This window comes from Triturus cristatus, chromosome 3_1 (genome assembly GCF_964204655.1).
Source record: "Triturus cristatus chromosome 3_1, aTriCri1.1, whole genome shotgun sequence".
In the NCBI taxonomy this organism is placed as follows: Eukaryota; Metazoa; Chordata; class Amphibia; order Caudata; family Salamandridae; genus Triturus; species Triturus cristatus.
In genome coordinates this window covers 896,036,409-896,060,732 of record NC_140583.1, presented here as the reverse complement: position 1 = coordinate 896,060,732, position 24,324 = coordinate 896,036,409, and positions in this window count along the sequence as shown.

Below are 24,324 nucleotides of genomic sequence, written 5' to 3'. Positions count from 1 at the left end.
CCCGCCTGTGCGGGCGAAATGAAGAGTGGGCGGAGTCGTGACGGAACCACGCCGTCATGAGCACAGCTCGCCCGTGACTCATGACGGCGTGGTTCCGTCACGAGCATGGCGGCGCCGCGCTCACCCCACACCCCCCCAGCGCCGCAGCAGAATTTGCGCCGCGACAAAGGGGTTAAAAAGAGCAAAATACGAGGAAACGTAATAATTTCTGCTCGCATCACCATCCTAAAACCAGGTTTTACCTGGTCTTAATTTTTGGCGCTACCGCATCCTTGTATATATGGGCCAATGTAAAAAAGCAATGGGTGTTGCGGCGGAACGTCCACTGCAACACCCACTGCCCGCACCTTTGCCACAGTGGACTGCTGTGGTAAGGAGCATATTTACAGGGTGACCTTTAGCCATGTTAAGTGGCTTAAATCCACCTTGTTAATATGGGGTTGGGAGCAATGCTACTGGAGCGTCAGAAAATTGGACGCTGCATTGGTGTTGGGGGTATGTAACTATGCCCCATGTATATTTCCTGGATCTCACCACCCATAGCTTTACTCTTCAGCCCTACATCTATACCGTCACTTTGACCTTGAGGAACTGTTCTCCACTTCTCCTTGGTGAGATCCTGGAGTTGGTAAATGTCTACAACTCTGAGATGCAGAATTTGTGGACTATTTCTGTGGTCTTTAAATGATGAAAATTGGTCAGAGAATACCACAAATACTGGATTCATAAAACATCCCTGTTCTGGTAAGATCCTCAAAGTCATGTCCCTGATAGAAAGGGTGAAGAAGTGAGCTGAAAAATCTGATCAACATCCCACTTAATTCCTTGCCCTATGACCTCACTTCCTCCTGCACTTTTAGGTTCTTGCTCCATAACTGCCATTCAATGGTTAACCATAACATTGAAATTGCAAACACCTTGGTTGACATGAACCTGGATTTTTATTCATGAAACACCTGCCTCCTGATTACACCATTTAATGACTGGACAGGAAAGTTAAGATTGAGGGTGGAGTGACTTTGATCCATTGTAACGCCGTACCATGCCATCTTGTGGCATCAGACTCACAACCTACTATCCCATTAATTTTTAGTATGCAGAAGATAAAGCTTATACATTTTTAAGTAGTCTGCATTTAAAGAAAGAAAAAATGAAAAAAACATACATCCTTTTACAATGATACAATTGTCAGTTACATCTTTACAATCAGAACAATTACCCATTAAAACTCTAGATTCATAATATCAAAAAGTGCACTTGTAAACTCATAAACCATACTATATATTGTGCATGCATACAAGCTAAAGTGTCTGATGTAACAAAGCCGTTTCCCACCTAGGCAGAGTTATACACCATACTGCATAAGATTATAAAGTGCTCAAGTGCAAAGTGCATAGGTTACAAAGTTAAACATGCGTTATATTGTTCAACATGCTAAATTTACCTGGCTAAATATTATCATGTTGAACTGTTCACCAAACTCATCGATAGATTACCAAAAAGTTGCTGCACGTTTAAAGTGCCTACTTTCATAAATCATTACTTCTAAAGGGTCCTCGAGTGTCAGTGCGCTCTATTGCTAAAGTTAGTTCTTTTTTTATGAGGTTCCTTCAACAGCAAATTAGCCTATAATTTGCAATAGCTTGATAATTTTTTGACCGAAGCGTGATACCAAAATTCCCTTTCGCTGACTTTTTTCATCCTATTAGACCATTCCATAAAAGTGGGACTGGTTGAGTAATTCCAGTGTTTCGTAATAATGGATTGAGTTACTACGATTAAGATAAAAACAAATTGTGGGAGGGGCGTGGCTAGCGCCCGCGGACAATGGCGGCGTTTTCGTAGCTCTCCCGGGCAGCGCGGTGGGGAGGGACCGCAACGAGACTCCCAACGTGTCTTCCCCTCATGAAAATCGTAGATTTGGCCTTCGGAATGGCTGAGGTGCTGCTGGGGTGATTTTGTTTACCTGTGGCTCTTCACTTGTATCGGCAAATCTACGAAGCGCCGGCTTCAGTCACCGCGCCCGCCATTTTGTTTCACAGCTGAAGGAGCCTCCTGCATCACCGCGTACGGAGCTTCAAGCATGGCGTTTCCTGGTTATTGAAGGTAACGGCGGAATGTCAAGACTATTCTTCACCTAATTAGCCTGCTGCTCGCTTTGATGTATTTTCTTCACGATTGAGCGGAATTTTGGCTCCTTTTGGACCGTTTTTCTTTTTGTGCAGCTTTCCTCTCATCTCTGGCTCTTCCCTCTTCCTCACAGTGATGCTGCAATATGTTTAAACATCATTTTGCGGACTTTCTCTTCTACTATTTACCAGGCATGGGTCGCGTTCTAAACCTTACTATAATGTGACCTATTTTCGTTTACCTCATGAAACTATGTAAAGTTATTACATGTCCATATAACTGCCATCTCACTGTTGCTCTTATCTAACAATATTCTTCGTCGCCTGGCAGTATTACGAAGATTTCTAACGGCGCTCTATGATGAATGTTGCCTCAATTACAAGTTATTCCATCCTGGTTCTTTCAAATGTACTGATATAGTGCAAATTTTTTCGCGCTTTTGGATGCCATTGTCACCTTGTGCTGCTGTTCATCCTTTTTTCCTCATTTTGTGGCTACTACTTTTGCTTTTGTTATAACATCTATGGGTAGACTGTACAAGGAGCTACGCAAGCCTTCTCCAACTCCTCGTAAATTTCTTCTTCAAACAGGGTCTAGATACAGGTGTCTAGAGATGGATGATTCTTCTGATCCATCGGCGAAGAGCCCTTCTTCAATCTCTGCTCCACACACGAGTGGCATCACTAAAGCTTCCACCAAAAGGCTAAAAAAAGACCCTCCATCTCCTCCCAAGCAAAGCTCATCTGTGACGATGGATATACTTTTGGAAGAAATTAGGGCCTTACGCCCTTTCATTGAGGAAACTAAATCTACTCTTGAGGAAACGAAATCTACTCTTCAGCTGCTTTCCGACAAATGGTTGAATATTGATGGTCGTGTTACCCATTTAGAACACCATGTTGACACTCTTGCTTCTTCTGTTGCCAAGGTTGATCCATTGTGTGTTCAAGTGTCTGCACTCCACAAACAAATTGAGAATTTGGAAAACAGAAGCAGGAGAAATAACCTCCGTATTTATGGCCTGGCGGAAAATTCAGAGGGATCTGATGCCTTAGCATTTTTCAAATCCTTTTTACCGAAGATTCTTCAGTTGCCGGATACCACTAGTCTAAACATACAAAGGGCTCATCGGTTAGGTCCCCCTCCAACTGGCTTCTCGACCACTCATGCTAAGAGACCGCGAGGTGTTATACTCTATTTTTTGGAATACACCGATTTACTCACCGTTTTGTCTGCTGCCAGGGCACTTCCTCGACTCTCATGGTCTGGTAATCGGCTTTTCTTCTCACAAGGTTATGCAAAATCTACTGCTGACCGGCGTAAGGACTTCCTTTCACTCCGACCACAGCTCCGATCTATGGGAGCGAGATATGGACTTTTTCATCCTTGCCTCTTCAAGGTGACTTTCAATAACAAGACTACTACCTATGAGGATCCACTGAAATTGAAGAGCTTTCTATATTCTCATAATGCTACCAGTATGGACACTGCTGCATCGTCTAGTTCTTAATATTTGGTTACATTTGCCTGTATTGTATTAATGACTGTACGCTTTGTTCTTGGTTGGTCTGTTATGATTGTTATGTTTGTACAGTCTTCTCAATTGGTTGTTTTTTTTTTTTTTTGTTAACTGTATATGTTCTTCATATCTAACGTTCACCCTTTTTCTCCCTTTCATACAGATTTCTTCCTTCACATCACCATTCACCTTCATGTCCCTGGAGTTCGTTGCGGTTGTCTTTCCTCCCTGCCTTCCCTTGAGAGCTTATGACTCGTCATTGCTCTATGTGGCCGCCACCCTCCTCTCCTTTTGTTAGTCCTCGACAATATGTAAGTTTATTATCCTTCCTCTTTTGTTCTATTGTTCTTGTATTTATTTTTCTTTCTTCTTTACGCTCTTTAGATTCTTCTTTCCTCTTTATCCAGTTTTTCCATTTCTCCCTGTTTCTGATCTTGTTTACACTACATTTCTGTGCTTTCATTTTCCCTTTCTTTCCTCATCTTGTTACTGGTTTTCACTTTGATGTTCTTTATGACACTATTCTCCTTTATCTTTGTTGTCTTTTACTATCACATATAAATGCTTTTCATATTATTTTCTTTGTTTATTCTTACGCCTCTTCCTCTACTGATATGTTGATATGTTCTTCTTTTTAATATTGTTTCATGCCTTTAAAAATATTTTCTTGGAATGTTAGAGGTTTACATTCACCAATTAAGAGACAGAGAGTGTTATCCCATTTGACCACACTTAATGCAGTTATAGCTTGTTTACAGGAATCGCATTTATCAGCAGTTGAATCTGCCAAATTGAAAAGGGGTTGGGTTGGCGAAGTATATTTTTCTCCAGGTGATGGTAAACGTAATGGCGTTTTGATTTTATTTAAAAAGTCTCTTCCAGTCCAATCAGTAACGCATTTCGCTGATATTTCAGGTAGATGGGTGTTAGTCAATTTTACTCTTGACAATGCTCCTATTTCTATTTTAAATGTGTACGCTCCTACATGTGGAGATGCCTCTTTTTGGTCCTCTTTAGCTCCGCTAATTACTCAACATTATGTTGATAATTTTATTCTAGTAGGTGACTGTAACGAAGTATTTGACCCCTTTTTGGATAGGCATTCAGCTAGCGCCTACATCCCTCATAAATCACAAAAAGCTTTTACTCACCTTATAGCACAATTCAAATTTACTGATGCCTGGAGACTCTGCAATCCCACCTCCCGAGAATACTCTTTCTTCTCACCCCCTCATCAAACTCAGTCTCGACTAGATTACTTTTTTCTTTCACATCACCTTACTCAGTCCCTCATTTCTTCTGATATTGGCTCCATTTTAATATCGGATCATGCTCCAGTTTCCATTACGTTGGATGGGTTACAGAATCCTGGTTCCTTTAAAAAATGGCGTTTTAATAATGCTCTTCTTCTTGATACAGAATTTATATCTTCTTTCTCGTCTTTCTTTCATGAATATTTTTTGCTTAATCATACAGGTGAGGTTCCCTTTCCTGTAGTCTGGGATGCTTTTAAGGCGTCGGCTAGAGATTTTATCATTACTTACGTTTCTCGTAAGCGGAAGAAAGCCCAACAGGATACTAGTGTTCTACTTTCCAAAATTAAATATTTAGAGCACTTATATTATACTTCTAATTCAAAAGATTGCTTAAACGATCTCATCTCTGCCAAATTTCAATTTAATAAAGACTCTACATCTAATGCCTCTAATTTTCTCGTAAAATCTAGCGCCAAGTTCTATGGTGGGCAGAACAAGGCTGGTAAGCTATTGGCTAATTATTTAAAGGTCAAGCATAACAAAGTTAACATTGAATCTGTTTATGGTCAGGATGGATTGCTGAAACATAAGAATGAGGACATCTTACAAGAATTCTTGCTTTTTTACAAAACATTATACTCCTCTGAAGCATCTTCGTCTGAACAGTCCATCTCCCACTTTTTGTCTACTATATCTTGTCCTTTTGATACCCCCCGGACCTTTCTTCCTTAGAGTCTGATCTTACTCATAGGGATCTTCTTCAAGCTCTTCATACTCTCAAACTGGGTAAAGCGCCGGGGCCGGATGGCTTTACTGTTGAATTCTTCTCCTGTTTTTCACACTTGCTAATTCCCAAATTGCATTTACTTCTCTCTACTTTTCTACAAACTGGTTCGGCTTCTGTTTCCTTCTCCGATGCCCTTATTTGTATTATTCCGAAACCAGGAAAGGATCCGCAGAATTGTAGAAATTATTGCCCCATTTCTCTGGTAAACATTGACTGCAATTTTTTTTCTAAAGTATTGGCTTTGCGTTTGGAATCTTCATTACCCGAGCTCTTGGGGAAAGAACAATCTGACTTTGTTAAGGGCAGGTTGTTATCAGATAACACCAGATTGTTTTTTGACGTTCTCTCTAAGACTTCGCATTACCCTCATTCCCTTGCAGCCATAGCTTTGGATGCGGAAAAAGCTTTTGATCGAGTTGAATGGCCTTATCTATTTGCGACTCTTAAGTGGTTCGGTTTCGGACCAAAAATCTCTTCCTTGATTTCCTTTCTTTATTCTCGTCCTAGAGCTGCTATTTCGGGGAATGGAGGCTTTTCTTCTTATTTTTCGTTGGGGAGAGGAGTTCGGCAGGGATGCCCACTTTCACCCTTTTTGTTTAATCTTGCCCTAGAACCTTTCCTTTTACGAATTCGTCAGAATGATAATATACATGGTTTTACTTTTCATGATTCCAACATTAAAATAGCAGCTTATGCTGATGATGTTTTATTGTTTATTTCCCAGCCAGTCACCTCCCTCCCAGTATTTCTTGATGAAGTTCATTCCTTTGCTCTGGTTTCGGGTTATAAACTAAATAAAGATAAATGCGAGATCTTACCACTCACTAAAGGAACTTTCAAGGATGACTTTTCTCCTTCAGGTTTTACTTGGAGCCCTAATTCTATTAAATATCTTGGCCTCCTCTTTCATTCCTCTCTTTCGGGCACAATTACTAAATCTATGGATGATTGTATACAAAAATTAACTACTCTCACTAGCAAGTGGCATCCTCTTTACCTGTCATGGTGGGGACGATTAGATACCATCAAAATGATGCTCTCTCCAATTGTTTTGTTCACAATCTCTAACATTCCACTTCCTATCCCCTTGAAATATTTCAAGAAGATTAACTCGATTCTTTCTTCCTTTTTATGGGGTCAAAAAAAATGTCGTATGTCTTTGGTTAAACTGATGCGTTCTAAAAAGGAGGGGGGGGGGTAAACTTTCCTAACTTTTCCCTGTACCATAAATCTTTCCTGTTGCATCAAGTTTCTCATTGGCTTGAGGACATCTCATTAACATCTCCTCTCTGGTTAACCTTAGACCAATCTTTCATTTTTCCCTTTTCTTTCAAGGAGTATCTTATGTTCTCTCGCAGACCTCAATCCATTTCAACCCCTATTCTTAAGCACACTTCAAAAATCTTTCCTTGTTTACCTGATCCATCTTTTCTTGATCAACCTATTTGGCATAATACTTCCATTTTAATCAACAATAAGCCAGTCTTTTGGAAATCGTGGAGAACACGTGGTCTTATTTGGGTGAGGCAATTATTTCATCATGCTCGAATCATTCCTTTTGATTTAGTTGCGACTTCTTTCAACCTTCCTCTTACTTTTCAAACCAAATATTCATTGTTGACTCACGCCTTACAGCAAGCCTACGAAGTTCATCTTGCTGCACCTCCCTCATTAACTCCCACGTCTTCTGATACGCCTTCCTTACACGCTTTACTTCTTTCACATTCTAAAGCTTCCAAAATATACGCCTTTTTTCACACTCTGTCCTATCCTCGCACCAAAACCAATACAGAAGAACATTGGGAAAAAGATTTTGGAACTTCATGGCCTGTTGTGTTATGGGACAAATTGTGGTTAAAATTTCGTAGATCTTCCAGGGCGGCCAATACTACCCAAACACTATTTTTTATTTATAATCGTTTATTGTTTTCACCACTCACTCTCAGCAGTCATTTCCCAGACACCTCGGACAAGTGTTGGTCCTGTTCTTCAGCAGACGCAGACCTTTTCCACATACTTTTTGAATGTCACCTTGTTCTTAAATTTTGGAGGCAGGCTTGGTCTCAAATTACCAAGATTTTTTCCTCCACTCAACCTTTTTCTCTATCTCATATTTTCTTAGGGAGTTTATCTCCCATCTGGGAACATTGCACTAGTAGTATTAGAATAATTGATTTACTGTTAGCTGTGGCATTTCAACAAATCACCAAAAACTGGAAGGATTTTACCAAATTATCTTATAAAGCGTGGTGGTATGCTGTTTGCTACAATCATAGATTAGACACAACTTTTGTTTATCCCTTAACTTTAGCTGTTAAACGAAGAGAATTATGGAATCCAGTTACAGTATTTTTTGACGTAAGTGTCCGCACCTCTCTGTCTTTACTCCCGATACAGCAAGAAGTTTCTAAACCTCCATGATTTCCTGTTCTTTCTCAACAAGGTACTTCTTTTGCGTTCTTGTTTTTCAACTTTGCTATTGATTATATTGTGTTTCTCGTATTCCTTTTTAATGCTTTATTTCACATCAATTGCCAGTTTTTGCTTATATTTTTTCTTAATCTGGGATATTTTATTTTATAGCTTATGTTATATTATTGTCATTAATTAACCAGCTATTTTTCTGTTTTTAGTTACCTTTATCTTGCTTTTTTGTTTTTTTGTTTTTTCCGTACTCTGTAATATCTGAGCATCTCTTATTTCAATAAAAATGTTTGAAACTTAAAGATAAAAACAAATTGTGTCCCTTTTTCCCCTAGGGTGATGGGGCTGCAAGACCTAGAAAGTCTCACCCACACAAATGAGCTGCCATTTTTTATCAGGAGACCTAAGGGAGCGCTAGATAGTAAGACATTTTTTCAGTCTGTTGATCCCACAACTTTCCTACACAGAAATGGGAGGAAAATGTAATGCTATGATATGGGGATTCTGGGGAGGAAAAGTGGGAATCCATGCAAGCCACACCTCTCTGGACTCCCCGGGGAAAACTGGTTTTCAGAAATGTCTGGATTTGGTAGGTTTCCCTAGATGGCTGCCGAGCCCGGACTCAAACGCAGGAGTCTCCTTTGGTTGTTTTGTGATAGATAGGGTGGTGCCTAGGCTATTGTTCCCAGGCTTGGCGGCTATCTGTGTAAACCTACCAAACCCAGACATTTCTGGAATCTAGACATGCAGGGGAGTCCAGGGAAGTGTGATTTGCGTGCATCCCCCAACATTTTCTTACCCAGAATCCCCTGCAAACCTCAAATTTACCTAAACAAATCACATTTCTGTGTAGGATCAGCGTGCCAGCACAAATTTCCTACCACCTAGAGTTGCCCTCTGTTTCCCGATAAAAATGATACCTCACTTGTGGGTGCCCAAATCAGAGTCAGCCTAAAAACATATCAAATTAAAAACTGCGGGTGACCCAAAGCATATCCATAATGCTTTGAGCACCCACACAAGCGAGGTATTATTCTTATCAGGAAACGTGTGCCTGTGAGGTGATCCGTCAACTTTCCCACACAGAAATGTGAGGAAAATGTGACTTTTTAGCTAAATTTGAGGTTTGCAGTGGATTCTGGGTAATACATCACTGGAGGATCCATGCAAGCCACACTGTCAGCCAAGTGACAGTCTGCCCACACCACCAGCCAAGTGCCAGTCCATGTACACCGCCAGCCAAGTGCCATCCACGCACACCACCAGCCAAGCACCATCCAATGTGCACCACTAGCCAAGCACCAGTCCACACACACCACCAGGCAAGCGCTAGTCCACACACACTGCTGCCAAGCACTAGTCCACACACACAACCAGCCAAGTGCAAGTCCACACTCACCGCCAGCACAATGCCAGTACACACTCAGCCAGCCAAACACCAGGACATGCAGACCATCAGCTGAACTCAAGTTCACATACACACACACAGAAACTTTACCTGGTATCTAGTGGTTTTCTGCCTCCCTTGGGGGCAGATGAGCCTAAGCATATTTCTAAAATGTGTGCCTAAAAAATGGGGAGAGACCCTTGTCTATTGAGCCACTCTCAGACATGCCCATAAACATATCCCTGGTGACTAGTGGGCTTTCTGCCACCACCCAGGAGAGCTTGTTGGGTGTATTAGCTACCATCTGTCCCTCGGGGGGCAGAAAGACCGTGCCCTTTTTTAGGAGGGGTGGGGGCATTGGCATGCATATTCTAGTCAGCCCCACCTCTACACAAAGTAAAAATAGTCCCTGGTGTCTAGTAGGGTTTCTGCCCCCCTAAGTGGGTAGATCACGGGCTATTGCTGGGATTTTCCCCCCCAGGAGGGCAGAAAGACTGCCCATTTTATATGGTGGGGTAGGGGCATTTGACAAGCTCATTCTGGGCAGCCCCCACCCCTCTTATATAAAAACACAACAATCTCTGGTGCCTAGTGGGCTTTCTGCCCCCCCGGGGATGCAGATCAGGGGCAATTACCCCCATCTGTGCCCCGGGGGGCAGAAAGACTGTGTCAATATTTTGGAAGGGTGGTGGCAATTAATGCACATTTCGGGCAGCCTCCACCCCTAAGTGTTAAAATACAATTATCCTTGGTGTCTAGTGTGCTACTGCCCTCATTTGACCCCCGGGGGGCAGTAATACTGAATATGGCCATGATAATCGGGGGAGCAAAAGTCCTTGCCCAAGGGGCTACTCTCCCCACCCTGTTGTCGAGTGGGTGGATCCCAGCTTGGGCATCATCCTCCTTCACCAATTCAGCAGGGATCCACTAAGGAAGGGTACCATTGGAAAGGGGTGATTCGCCTCTTTCCAATCATACCTCTTCCGTCTGCCTACGTGTTTGGGGGCTGGGATAGCCCCACAAGCATGTAGGCAGTGAAAGTGAAATGAGCCGATTGCTTTTCAATGTAATGACGTCAGTGCGCCATGCGTGTGATCATCATTATATTGAAAAAAACTGCCTCTTCCCCAGCTCCCGAGCCTAAAAAAAAAGGAAATCGCTCTGCTGTTTACAGCAGAGGGATTTAGTGCTCATGAGCAGAGGATCAGAGGATGGAATTGTTCCTTCCTAAGCACACGAGTACTGTGGTGCATGGCCGAACCATTCCATCATGCACACAAACTGGTTAAAAGTTCTATAAATAAAAAAGCAAACAAACAAAATGGGGGGATGGGAACCACTTAGGTGTTTGCCTCCACTGAGAAACATGGTGCTGGCACACAAAATATTTATAATAACTTGGGCAGAAGTGTCTTCATAAAGCTGGGCAATAGACCTTGTGAGCAATGATGACAACTCTGATAAAGAACCCTAATTCACAAGTTCAAACTCCTTTTCAACCTCCAACAAAACTACAGCTGAGGGAATACTATCTGTAATAACCAAATCAATAAACTCAGCTAGATAATATATGTTGACCCTCAGACTTTGCCACCAAATAAAAACATTATGATCAGGGTGAATTAAAATGTTAATAATTACATGAATATAGTTGGCTAAAATCTCTGTAAAGATCTTATAGTCCATATTAAGGAGTCTTATTGGTTGATGGTTTTGTTTCATCTTTCTCTTTCTTTAAAAAAGTTAATTAGCACTCACTTTTTAAAAGATGGCCAAATCAATGCACCTTATAGAATTAAATTAAACAGCGTTGTTAGGGGTGCTACAAATAGAGAGCAGACACATTTATTAAATTCTGCTCCAAAGCCAACTACCCCTGGGGTTTTAAATAATGGCAGTTGCTTCATTACATTTCAAATTTTATCTTCACAAATGGGACTTGCCAGTGGGTGTGCAACTTCAGCTCCTAGCACTGGTAATTGCACCTCACAATGAAATTGCTCCACTAGTGCTGGGTCCTGGGTCGAAGCCTCCCCCTTACACAACGAAGAATAATAATCGACAAAGATTTCCTCCATTTCCAGGCTTTCTTTTGTGATAGTGGCAGTATTTGGACCTCTGACCACCAAGATCGAATTTCTATTACAATTTTCTTTGGCACTCCAGCCCAGAAAAAACATTTAAGATTTCTTTCTTATCCAGCTATTTATGTTATAACTGATCTGATTGGTCTTCCAAGACCTTATCATAAACTTTATCGACAGTCAATTGCACACTGCACAACTCATCCCTGTCCTTTTTTTCTGATTTGCAGGAAGATAGATCAGAAAGGCCCAAATTGTGGCCTTAAAAGCCTCTCAATCTGCGGTAGTATTGTTTATTGTAAAGAAGTATTTAATATCCGTTGATAGTGTCCGAATATTAGAATCCTGGTTCAACAAGAGTTTGTACATTATCCGTCTTCTCTATATTTCGGGGCCATGCAACAGGAATTTTAAAACAACCATCAAATATTCTGAGAAACACCCACATGATATTGCTGATAGGTGTTTGAAAAAGTGAGATAGTGAGAGGGGTTAAAAATACATCTATTCTTAAGACTGACCTTAATTGCTTCAAAAACAAGAATACACTCTACCAGTCGGGTTCAAGCTCGGCAAAACATCTTGCATGCCTAGCTTAGTCCAAAAATCATAAAAGATCTGTTCTGTTAGCTTCTTATATTGAATGAGGTTAGGGGTCGAAGAGTCCATACAGGGAGAGAGCAAAAAATATAAATCCTCACCCACAATTGGATTTCTGAGCAGGTTGAAAAAGCTATTTGAGATCATTAATTTATTCACTAATCATTTGCTCTCTGTAATCGTGAACCTGAAAGAAACATAAAGAATTCAGTCACTATCAGAGAATCTCCAAGTAATTGCTCTTGCCTTAACACAACTTTTTCAGTCTGAACCTTTATGAAGTAACCTATTTCTTCCCCAAGAGGTCTTTCCACATAGTTTAAAATTGGGCCAAGGAGCTAGTTCGGAAAAAGAACAACTATCAGCAGACCCCCCAAGCGATCTCAAATATCTCCCGCCCTGTCTCCATCCTACCTTTTCTTGACATAATTCTGGGAAGCTGCATTGATAATCAATTGAAACAAATAGCAGGGGACCAGAATCTCTGGGATTATTTTCAATCTGGTATTAGTGCTGGATGTAATACCAAAATTAACCTTTTATACATTATTGATGATGCACTGTGCAATCTTGACAAAGGGGATACCATGTGTCTTGCTCATACTTGATCTTTTGTGGCATTTGACAGAGTGATCACTGATGTCCTCACTCAGACCTTATACGAATGTATGGGTTTCTAAGATATGATTCTTGACTGGTTCAATTCATACTTAACTATTCGATCCCAAGCACTCAGAATTGCCAACTAATTTTCCAACGCAATGCCACTATCACAAGGTGTCTCACAGGGATCCATGCTAGCGTCAACTCTCTTCATTCCTTACCTTGAACACCCTGGGAAAGTCATCGGACAATCAGGGCTTTTATGCCTTCAATATGTGGATGAGAATATGCTCTACTTGAAGGTCACCTTTCTTGAAGATATGACCTTTGCTGCCTTGACTTTGAGTATTATCCAAACCTGGGGGACTGCTCACCTTCTCAAAGGCAATGCTAAAAATCCAAGCTTTGCCTCATCTCTTCTCTACCAGACCTCTCCCAGGTTCAGGGTTGGCTTGACTGTATCAACTTTCTTGCCTGCTCTTTATCGATCTCTAAAAGTGTGAAAACTCTTAACATGAATCTGGAATATCATCCCAATTTCCACGAACATATCAACTTCTTGGCCAGTAGTGCAAATAACAAACTTCAAATGATTCATGTGATATGATTATTCCTGCTTGAATAGGATCTCAATGATGAAACTCTAGCACTGGTACTCTACAGACTGGATTATGGCAATGTGATTCTCACCAGTATTTCTAAAATTCAAAACCATCATTGTATGATGCAGCTTGTTTGATCACAGAGACTGGCCATTCTGAACATATTACAATTATACAGTGCTCCATATGCTGGCTCCCTTTTGATAGAAAGGCAATATACAAAGTATCGTGCTGGTGTTTTTTGTGTGTAGTGTTACATTCAAAAATTATGTACAAAAAATAGGAGAACCCAAAGAAGAGGAAGAGAATAGGTGTGCGAAATCGGGTTGTTGATTGAATGGGGGTGACCCCTGTTTAAGCAACAGCCACAATCCCTATAAGGCTGAACCACAAAAGTCATAAAATTAATATGTGCTTAATCCTTGGTAGCTTGGCACAGAAAGCAATCAGCCTTCTCTTAGAGGCAATGTATAAGGTATGTGTGTAGCACACAAACAGATATAACATGAAAGCACAGCACAAGACAAAATTCCACACCAATTTAGAAAAATAGTGTAAATTTTAATAAATTATTTGACATCAAAACAACAAAAATCGAATCAGTAGAACTGGATTTGTAAATTTTAACATTTTTAAATAAAGACTAGCTTCTAAAAGATCTAAGTGCCAACGCGTACATCTAGTGGCGTGAGATCGGGTCAAAGTCAGAGCTAACTATAACTTAACTTGCACCCCTGCCATGCACTGCTTAAGACCTTATATATTATATCACTCATGACATGTTCTATGACATCATTGATGACATCTCAAGTGACAGTGAATTTGAAGTTTGCTTTAAACAAAAACAGATATTTTTTTAAGACCTAATTATAACATTAGTGAATTTCCAAGGTTTTTTAAAGTAAAAATAGGGGTTTGTTTTGCATTAAAGTTAAATACAACACAAGAAAAATCCCACATTAATTTAGAAAAACAGAGTAAAATTTTTAAAGATAATTTGAGACCAAAACAACAAAATGTAATCAGTAGACCCGGATAGATGCAATTTTTAAGTGAAAATAGCACCAAAAAGTACTAAGCACCAACTGTGGTTATCTGATCGGGACAGATCAGGACAAACTCACCAGTTTAGGCCAACCACGATGGAGCGGTGGCCAGCTACAGGGGTCCAGTTTGGTTCGCTGAACAAAGAACCCAAAATCCTGGTTGCGGAACGTTGCAGACTCCCGTGTCAAGGATGCATTGTGCATCAGAGGCAAAGCGAGGTCCTCGCATGGAGATGCGTCATGCAGCAGTGGTTCTGAAGAGCTGTGGCGGTGATGCAAGGTCTGTGCGGGGGGATGCTTCGTGCAGTGCCCATTCTGTGGAGCTGCGGTGGCGATGCAATGCCTGTGCATGGAGATGTTTTGCACAGCGACGGTTCAGAGGAGCTGCGGTGGCGATGTGATGTCTGTGTTTGGAGATACACCACGCACTGATGGTTCTGAGGAGCTGCAGTGGCGATGTGAAGTCTTGCAATGGGGAGGGGTGTTGCACAGGGGTTCTAATGCGGAGTTTGGCTAGGCGAAGCGTTGTGCTGGGTCGGTTCCAATGGTCCAGGTTTGGGGTGGCACCAATTGGGAGGGCAGGACTCACAGTCAACAGATTCCAGGTTCTGGGTTCAAGGGGCCAGCTAACTAGCCCTTGTAGTCCCTGTGGTGGCCTTGGATTCAAGATGCAGGTCCAGTCCTTCTCAATAAGGCATCAGGGTAGCAGGACAGCACAGCAGGGTATCAGAGTGGGAGTCCTTCTTGAAGCAAAGCATCACAGCAGTCCTTCTTCTGAGTCTTCCACAGATCCACTTGTGTACTGAAGAGCTAGGTCTAAGAGTTCATTATTTATAATTAGTGCCCACTTTGAATCAGGAGAATGTTCTGGTGGTTTCCACCGCCCTGAGATGTCAGACATCCCCTTCCTTACTGTCCTGGTCCCAGCTTGTCTGGAGACACAAAAGACTTCTGACAAACTCTTTGTGAGTGTGCTCAGGCCCAGCCTTTGTGATGTTCAAGTGTGGTTGGGGACAGCTCTGCCCCCTTGTTAAGTCAGAGTGGCCTATTCTGCCAACACCTATCTTCCCTTTGTTTCACTGTCTGGGAGCAATATGCAAAGGCCAACTGTCACCTGCACTTAGTAATGTGACCAAGGGATAGGCTGCAGGCACCAAATGGTTAGGACAAGAAAATACCAGCTTTCTAAAAGTGGCGTTTTTAGAATTTTAACTTGAAATCCAGCTTCGCCATTATAGAGAGTTTTCAATTTCAATTCTTTAGACAACAAAGTCAACCTGCCCACCTGCTCCTAATTGAAAGTTATCACTAATTAACTAAGGAAAACGTCGGCCTTGCAATAGTGAAAAACAAATGTAAGAGTGTTTCACCAGCAGGGCATATAAAACTTAAAAGTACATGGGCAACTTTTTAAATACACTGCACCCAGCCAATTGGGCTGTTCAGGGCCCTAAGGGTGACTTATATGTATTAAAAAGGAAGATTTGGGCTTGGCAAAGGTTTCTTTTGCCAGGTCGAAATGGCAGCTTAAAACTGAACACTCAGGCTGCAATGTCAGGTCTGAGACATTTTTTACGGGGCTACTTATGTGGGCGGTAAAATCAATGTCGCAGGCCGACAAGTAGCATTTAAGTTAAAGCCCCTGTGTACATGGGGTACCACTTTACTAGGGACATGCACGTAAATTAAATAAGCCAATTGGGTATAAGACAGTTCTACCATGATTAGGGGAGAGAGCACCGGCACATTAACACAACAGTTGTAAATTGCAGAGTCCTAAGATCAACAAAAACAAATTCTGCAAAAATAGGAGGGGTGAAGGCAAAATGCTAGGCAAGAGCACCCTAAGGCTAACAGGTCTAACAAGAGGCAAGGTAAAATGGCTTGAAATAGATGGAAATGTCTAAGTGTTAGTTCATATTACCTCATAGAGGTGGAGCCCTCAAAATGATTGTCCACAAGGTTTGGATGGATCACAATAATGCCAATCTGCAATGCTGAAGCCATCACTGCAGCGGTCTATGGAGCTGAAATATGGGATCATGAAAACGTTGCACAATTGGCCATTAGTGAGAACTTTATTTTAAAATGGCTTCTTAGCTTCCAAAACTGCACCTCTTCAAGCAATTTACATGGATCTTGGTCATGATCCTAATTCAAATAAAGTTGAACTGAAGTTAATAATTTATTGTCTCAAACCACGAAGCTCTCTTACATGCCCTACAGCACACCTCCATCTGAAACACTTGAGGACTCAAACACAACAGTCTACCATGGATTTCCTAAGTTCAAGCCACACTAGAAACCAGGTTCAATAGTCCTTTAAAATAAACAATCTCTTATGGTTTAAATTTCTCATAATGTATGAGCATGAAGAAAAACTGTTGCCAAACCACTGTTTGGTGATCTAGAACAAAAAGGAGTGGAACAGTATTTAAAATGATGTGGGTTCGACAAAAACACATTTTCTTTCATTATTTTTTGCCATCACTTTTTACCTATGGACTAGATAACAAAACATTTGACAAGTGCAATCTTTTACCTTAGAAACAATTACACATTTTCTCTTATTCTACCCAAAATGCTCTAACATCTATAGGATATTGGTAGGCAGTACTTTTGAATCTAGCCATAATCACAATATGTAAGAAAAGCTCTGGAATATTGCAAACCTGCCTGTTCTTTGACTTCTGTATTTGGTGTTGGTAAATCTCTTATGTATTTAGGAGCATGCCAATGATTGATTTGGGAGCTGGAATTAGATAGTTTGTCTTAAGGTCAATTTGTATAGATTTGATGTTCACCAAAATGAAAATGAAATTCAATGTTATTATGAGTTGATTAAGATTTAATAAAAATGCTGTATTCATGCCCAAACAAAACATCAGATATGTGTTGCAATAATGTACTAATACTTAATTTAAAAAAATAAATAATTTTGGGTCACTGATTACTATTATCATCAATAAAAAGGCTCTAAATGCTGGTCAACCCAACCTGTTTTGGTTGGGCTTCTATGCTGTAGGCCTTACAATTAGGTACCCCAGCTTTAGGGCCCGATTCCGATCGCGCTAGGAAAGTCCTCCATACGACTCGGATCCGGAGGGCTTTCCAAGAGAAACGTTCTCCGGAAGTCCGAACGAGTGAGTACGATGCAGCCGTATGCTTACAGACTTGGTTTGCTCTGACTCCCATTGAACTCTATGGGAGCCTGTGTACAGACAAGTACACAGGCTCCCATAGCAAAAAGGGGTGGGTGGGGAAAAGCGTACATCCTGTGGCGGGCATTCCATGGTGCCCGCAACACTGTGCATGCCTGGATCAGGGGGACCTATGGGTACACCCCAGTGACAGATTCTGAGGGCCCCGGGTGAAGGAGGCCCTACTACGGCCCCCTGAAGTATGATTCCGACAGCCGTTTCATCTCGCTGAGACCGAGGCAAAGTGGCTGTCTGAATCGTGCATCGTACTCGCTTGGTCAAAATTCGGCTCCATTTGCGCGGCATGATTCGGCTACGAACAAGTCGTATGGACAGGTTTGGGTCCCGGAAACCTGTGTATGATTGGGTTGGAAACAAGGGCTACGAATCGGATCCGGGAAGGCCAAATCCGATTCGGAGGTCTTCCGAACGACATTGAAATCGGGCCCTTAGTAGTGATACTCCAAACCTTCGACCGCTCTTGTGTCAGAAAAACCAAACCATGAGTAATTTCAAAATGCAAACATATTGGTCAGGAAAGGCATAGGCAGATGTGAAGGTCTCTTGTGCCTAAATTTATTTTGGAATTGGCTGTTTTTTCAGGTAAACAATTCGTTCCACAGATACCTAAAAACCAAATAAACGTAGCAATTCACTGAATACAACAACGGTTAAAGTTAGGTTATAGTTAGAAATTGTATTAAAATATTTTACTTTAAATTTAAAAAAAAACTACATTAAAGGGACATTATAGTTAGGTGAAAATGTCAGCTAAAACATAGGGTTTTAAATTAAACAAAACCTCTGAAATTCCCCATTTAAAGTTATCTTAAGTAACTATAACTTGTGCCCTAAAGTAACTACAATTCATGCCATGCACAGTGTTGAAATTAATAATCTCATTTCAGATGGTGCAGTGATGTTATCAATAATGTCATAGATGATATTATGAGTGATGTAATATGTGGGAAACAGCATTTACAATGCTGTCATTACATCGCAGTACTTTTACAACCGCGCTGTTATTACGCAATGCATTTACATCGCAAGTCACTACAACAACTTGCAGTAGGGGGCGCTGCTGTATTGTAAATAAATTCCAACACCTTCCCTAATGTTGCGCAAACTGGAGTAGGAATAGTGAATAATACTATTCCTAAGTCCAGTGTGCCCCCTACTGCAAGTTGTTGTAAGGACTTGCGATGTAAATGCATTGCGTACTGACAACTCGGTCGTTGTAATGACCACATTGTAAAATCATGCAATGTAATACGTCGATTTGTAATGTGCTATATTCATAAGATGGGAGGTAAATAGCTGTCCATGTCAAGGGTCGCAAGTTAAAGTTATTGGGCCCATAGGAATGGAGTCCCCAGGGCATCAAAGATGGTCATGGAAGGGGACCGTATAACCTCTGCCCTAAAAATAAACCTCCCAAGCCTTGCCCCACCCCGAGAGGGCTTATTTTTTAAAAAGGAGGGAGACGGGCATTGTTTTTTATCGAAGCGGCAGATCCTCTGCAAAGCTATAGCTCTATTAAAATAAAAATGTTTTGGACCCAGGGAGGGTCCCTTGAGGACACCCACACCAGGCCTTGAGGGGCATGGTATCCCTACCCTGCCACTCTATATGTTTTTTTCCTTTTTTCACAAGACAAGGGACTGAATACCCAATCCCTAAAATGGTTGTTGCCACTTTCTTTTTTATGTGGTGGCAGCCAATGTGATCTTATTTTGAGATCTGCCAGGTCCAATGGTGTGAAATATGCAAAGTTTTTGAACCCTACTTTCTCAAAACTACTGAACGGGTGTGCTTCAAATTACAGTAAGCAGACTTTCAGGATCAAGATCTAACTAAAGTTGGTGCAATTCCATTCAGCAGTTTTTATAGTATTGCTGTTCAATTTTACTATGCATTTTAGGACCCCCATCCCTTTTTCTGATTGATCACCACAAACTTTCCAGGAATAAGCTGGGGTAGATGAGACTTTTTGCTATCCAATTTATATATATGGAAACGCGATCCTCCAGTGGCAACCACCACTGGGATATACATATAAAGAGAGCGTTTTTTGTTTTGCCAATAACATTAGCGTCATTTGACGAATCCCTGTGAAATTTTCAAAACTAATACGACACTCACTTCAGCTGCTGTCTTAAAAGTTTATTTGTGATCAGTCTGGGACTGAGAAAAAGGGAGGTCCCAAAACCTGTTTCCCCATGTTAATGTCCAGAGGAACTTTTAGACATGGCTACAGCCCAAACTGCAGAGCGGAATTACACCAAATTTGGCAGAAAGGTAGATGTTGGTTCCGGGAAGTGGCATTTTGATGAAAATCAGTTCAGTAGTTTTTTAAATATTAAAGAAAATCCAAATTTGTATCTATAGTGAAGCAGAGGATCCATGACCCTTCTTGATGTCGTACTGAGATCTGATTAACTGTCAACACTTCAAACAGGAAGTGTTGGCAGCTATCTTAGGACTCGGCTTGAGCCGAGCCCCAGAAAAAACAATAAAAAATAGAAAATGGGCAGGGTAGAAATACCCTGACCCCCTAGGCCTCCTGGGGCGTCCCACGGAGACTCTCCTGCAAGATATAAAGCATTTTTTTAAATTAAAAAAAAAATAAGTGCGGGCTCCCACACTTTGTTAATTATCGGCCCATGGATGGGCCAGTTTCCATCTGGGGCTTAATACTGCCCCAGGGAGCACCCCCTCCCCAGGGTCCAAAATTGCTTTCACAGAGAGGGAGCTGCATGTTTATGCCGGCTTACACAGGAGGCAGGGAGCTGGCAGAGACTGCGGGGGCCTTCAGGCTGCCCCCGCGGCACCCAACAAAAGTAGCAGAAGAGAAGCCAGGCCAAAATTGGCCAGGAAGGGAGGTGCAACTATTTTATAAAATAAATAAAGTGGCCAGGCCCCAGGGGATGGGTCTAGGGCCAAAATTGGCCTGGGAGGGGGGCCATGCAACACCCTCACCTTGTTTTAAAAAAACATTAAACGGTCAGACCCCGGACCAGATATTGGCCTAGGGAAGGGGGTGCTACGTGGCCACCCTCCCAAAATAATATGTTTTTTTAAAAGCCGGTCCGGCAAGTCGCCTGAGACCCTGCTCCCTTTAACCACCACTCTGCAAACATGCCCACTGGTGCACTTCTGGTTGGGGGATAAAGTCCCCTTGGATGCTGAAGATCCTTGGGGGCCAGGAACCCCTTCTGTTACCTCCAGTAAGTCCCACACAGAGGGATTGCAGAGAAGTGTGTGTGGCCCTCCATTTTTTCCACCACTCTGCAAAAGCACGTCCTTGTGCACTACTGGTTGGGGGATGAAGTCCCCTTGGCCGCGGAGGGTCCTTAGGGGCCAACAACCCCTCCTGTTATCTCCAGTAAGTCCCACAGAGTGGGATTGCTGAGAGGTGTTCAGAGGCCACACACGCTTTCTCCACCGATCTGCAAACGCACCTCCTGGTACTTTACTGGTTAGGGGATGAAGTCCCTTTGGATATTGAGGGTCTTTGAGGTCCAAAAACCCCTCCTGTTACCTCCAAGGAGTTCCACACAGTGCGATTGATGACAGCTGGTCAGAGGCCCTGCCCCTTTTCTCCACCACTCTGCAAATAAGCCTCCTGGCGCATTACTGGTTGAGGGATTGTCTCCTTGACTGCTGAGGGTCCTTGGGGCCAACAACCCCACCTGTTACCTCCAGTAAATTCCACACAGAGGGACTGCTGACAAGCTGTTGAAGGCCATGTCCCCTTTCTTTACCCATCTGCAAATGCGACTCCTATATAAATAACCACAGAAATTCACTTAAGAAACCAAAGATTACAGGGACATTTGATTTAGGAAATAGAATTTGAAAAACCTTAGAAATTCAATTAAATACCAAAGGTTACAGAGACGTTATAGTTAGGAAACAGAATACAAAAAACCTTAGAAATTCACTGGGAAAAAAACAAAGTTTACAGGGACGTTATAGATAGGAAATAAAATGTTAAAAACCTTTGAAATTCACTAAAAAACTAAAGGTTACAGGAACATTATGGTTAGGTTCACATTTTACACACACAAAACCATAGAATTTCAGCAGTTATAGTTTAACGAAAGCAATATTTAATTACCATATGTTAAACCAACCTATACCATGCATGGCCTTCAGCAGCAGGGTGACCAATCTCCAGCATGCAGCCAACCCCATGTCAGGCCTTGTAGCTAACCCCCAAAATGCAGTCAACCTGGGTGGGGCTCACGCAGCCCCCCTCCTCGGGCCAATTTCAGCCAAGGGTCCCCACCCTCATGGTCTACCATAAATTTTTAGGGGAGGGGTTACATGGCCCCCCTCCCCGAGCCACATTTGGCCACGGGGACACGATCCCTCAGGGCCCTTCCCTTAAATTATGCAGGAGGGGGGCAAGCTGCCCCTCTCCCCAGGCCAATTTCTGCCCTGGGGACCCAATGTCCAGGGCCCTAACCTTATTATAAAGGGGGAACCGGCAGCCCCCCTCCCCAGGCTAAAAATGTGCCCTGAGGCCTGCTCTGTAAATAGTGGGTGATTTGGAGCCAGCCCAGGGCCTCTCGCACGTTGCGCCCTCCCTAATCCGATTTTGCCCCTGGGTACCCAATCTCCTGGGGCCTGGCATTCTTCTTAAGGGGGAAAAGGGCATGCAGCCCCATCCCCCAAGGCCTGGCCATTAACTGATTGGGGAGGGGGCCAGACAGCCCCATTCATCGGGCCAATATTGGTCCTAGACACCCCATCCCATGGAGCCTGGCCAAACACTATAGGGGGAAGAGGGCATGCAGTCCCCCTTCTCAATGTTGGCCCCAGGTACCCCATTCCTCTGGGCCTGGCCACTACATGGTGGGTGCCCTAGAGACCATCCAGGGCACCCACTAGCTTTTTGTTGTAGTCCGTGGGGGAGCCCCAATGCTCCTGCAGCCCCTGCCAGCTCCCTGCCTCCTGCGTGAGCCAGCATTGCTCCTGCCCAAAAGGAGCAGCTTAAAATGCTGGTCCCGGCAGGTGGGAGCAATTTTTTCATCTGTTTTCCTGCCCCCTTCACAGCGGGCAGGTAAACAGATGAAAAGTCCACTCCCAGCAGGTGGCAGCTTTTTTCCTGCTACCGCCCGCTGGGAGGGGACTTATCGTTTGCTCTTGCTTGGTGGGAGCTTTGAATTGCTCTTGCTGAGCAAGAGCAAACAGAGGTTTCCCTGCCCACACCAGTGCAGGCAGGGAAAAAGCTATGTCCCAAGGGTGGACACCTTAGGACATAGCTGGGAATTAGGTCCTAACTATAACTACCTACTGGTTACTGCCAGAAGGTAATATATGTCACCTTCGGGTCACTAGATGCAGCCGATCACTTCCACATATAAGCCGGTACCATCAACGGGCTGTGGAATCCATGATTATGTATGGTCACAATAAAGTAATCCAAGCCACTTCTCCATGGTGCAAAAATCTGTTTAGTTCAACGACAACGAGTTTCGGCCTTGCAGCCTTTCTCAAGTGTGTGTTCAATCCACCAAAGAAAATAAATAGTGCAAACCAATCACTAACATAGAAGACATAGCTGACAGACTATGTCGACAAATGAACCAAATAATGACATTGATTGCATCTCTCAATGCAATATCTTTGGTACTTTGGTGTGGACATGATATTGTTTTGCAATCAAAAATGTACCTTAGTAACATAAAAATAAATCTTCCCGCATTATAAATGGAATTCAATATTTAATCACATGTGTAAATTCAATATATCAATCCATCAATTTCAGTGAAAGGACACAATTTATATGATATTTTATGTATTGTTTCATAATCCTGGACAGCCATTGTGCTATTTTTATTTCAAAATCAAAGCAATTCAACTCTGCACTCGTTAGTTGACATGATTATGTCCAAGTGGGCAATATGTCTACTTCCTATAGATATTATGCCCAAGTTGAGAAATAAACAATCATGATTTTATATATATATATTATTAGACCTGGCACCATTGGTGTGGGTTTCCCCTGTATTTTTACCTTTTTCCTCCTGTGTTTTTGCTGTGTGTTGGACTTGGTTTTGCTGGTCTAGATGCTTTGGGCACTTTGCCACTGCTATTCGGTGCCAAAGTGAAAGTGCTCCCTTTGTAAATTGTCGTTATGGATTGGTGATTCCATGATTGGCATATTTGATTTACTAGTCAGACCCTAGTACGGTGCACTGTGAGTGCTCAGGGCATGTAAATCAAATGCTGCTAGTAGACTGCAGCACTGATTGTGCCACGAACATAAGCAGTCTGTAGATGTAAGCTCTGGCCTGCTATCGCAGAGCCTTTGTTCAGTCTGGTACTGCCATGTCGACTTCGCAAGTGCACACACTTGCCAGACCCTAACCTTCTCTTTTCTTATATGTTAGTCACCCCTATGGTAGGCCCAAGGTACCCCTGTGGGCAGGGTGCATTATATGTGAAAGGTAGGACATGCCCTGATGTGTGTGGCATGCCCTGATAGTGAAATACTGCCAATTTAGTTTTTCACTATTGCAAGGCTACCTGCTCCCAAAGGATAGAATGGGGAGTTTGTTTATAACATCTTATAAACACAACTACCCCTGGGAACAAGGTAGGAAAATAAAGTTTGATATGCCTAAACTCAGAATGTTACAATGCATATTTTAGTGAGGGTGATTCTTACATTCTGT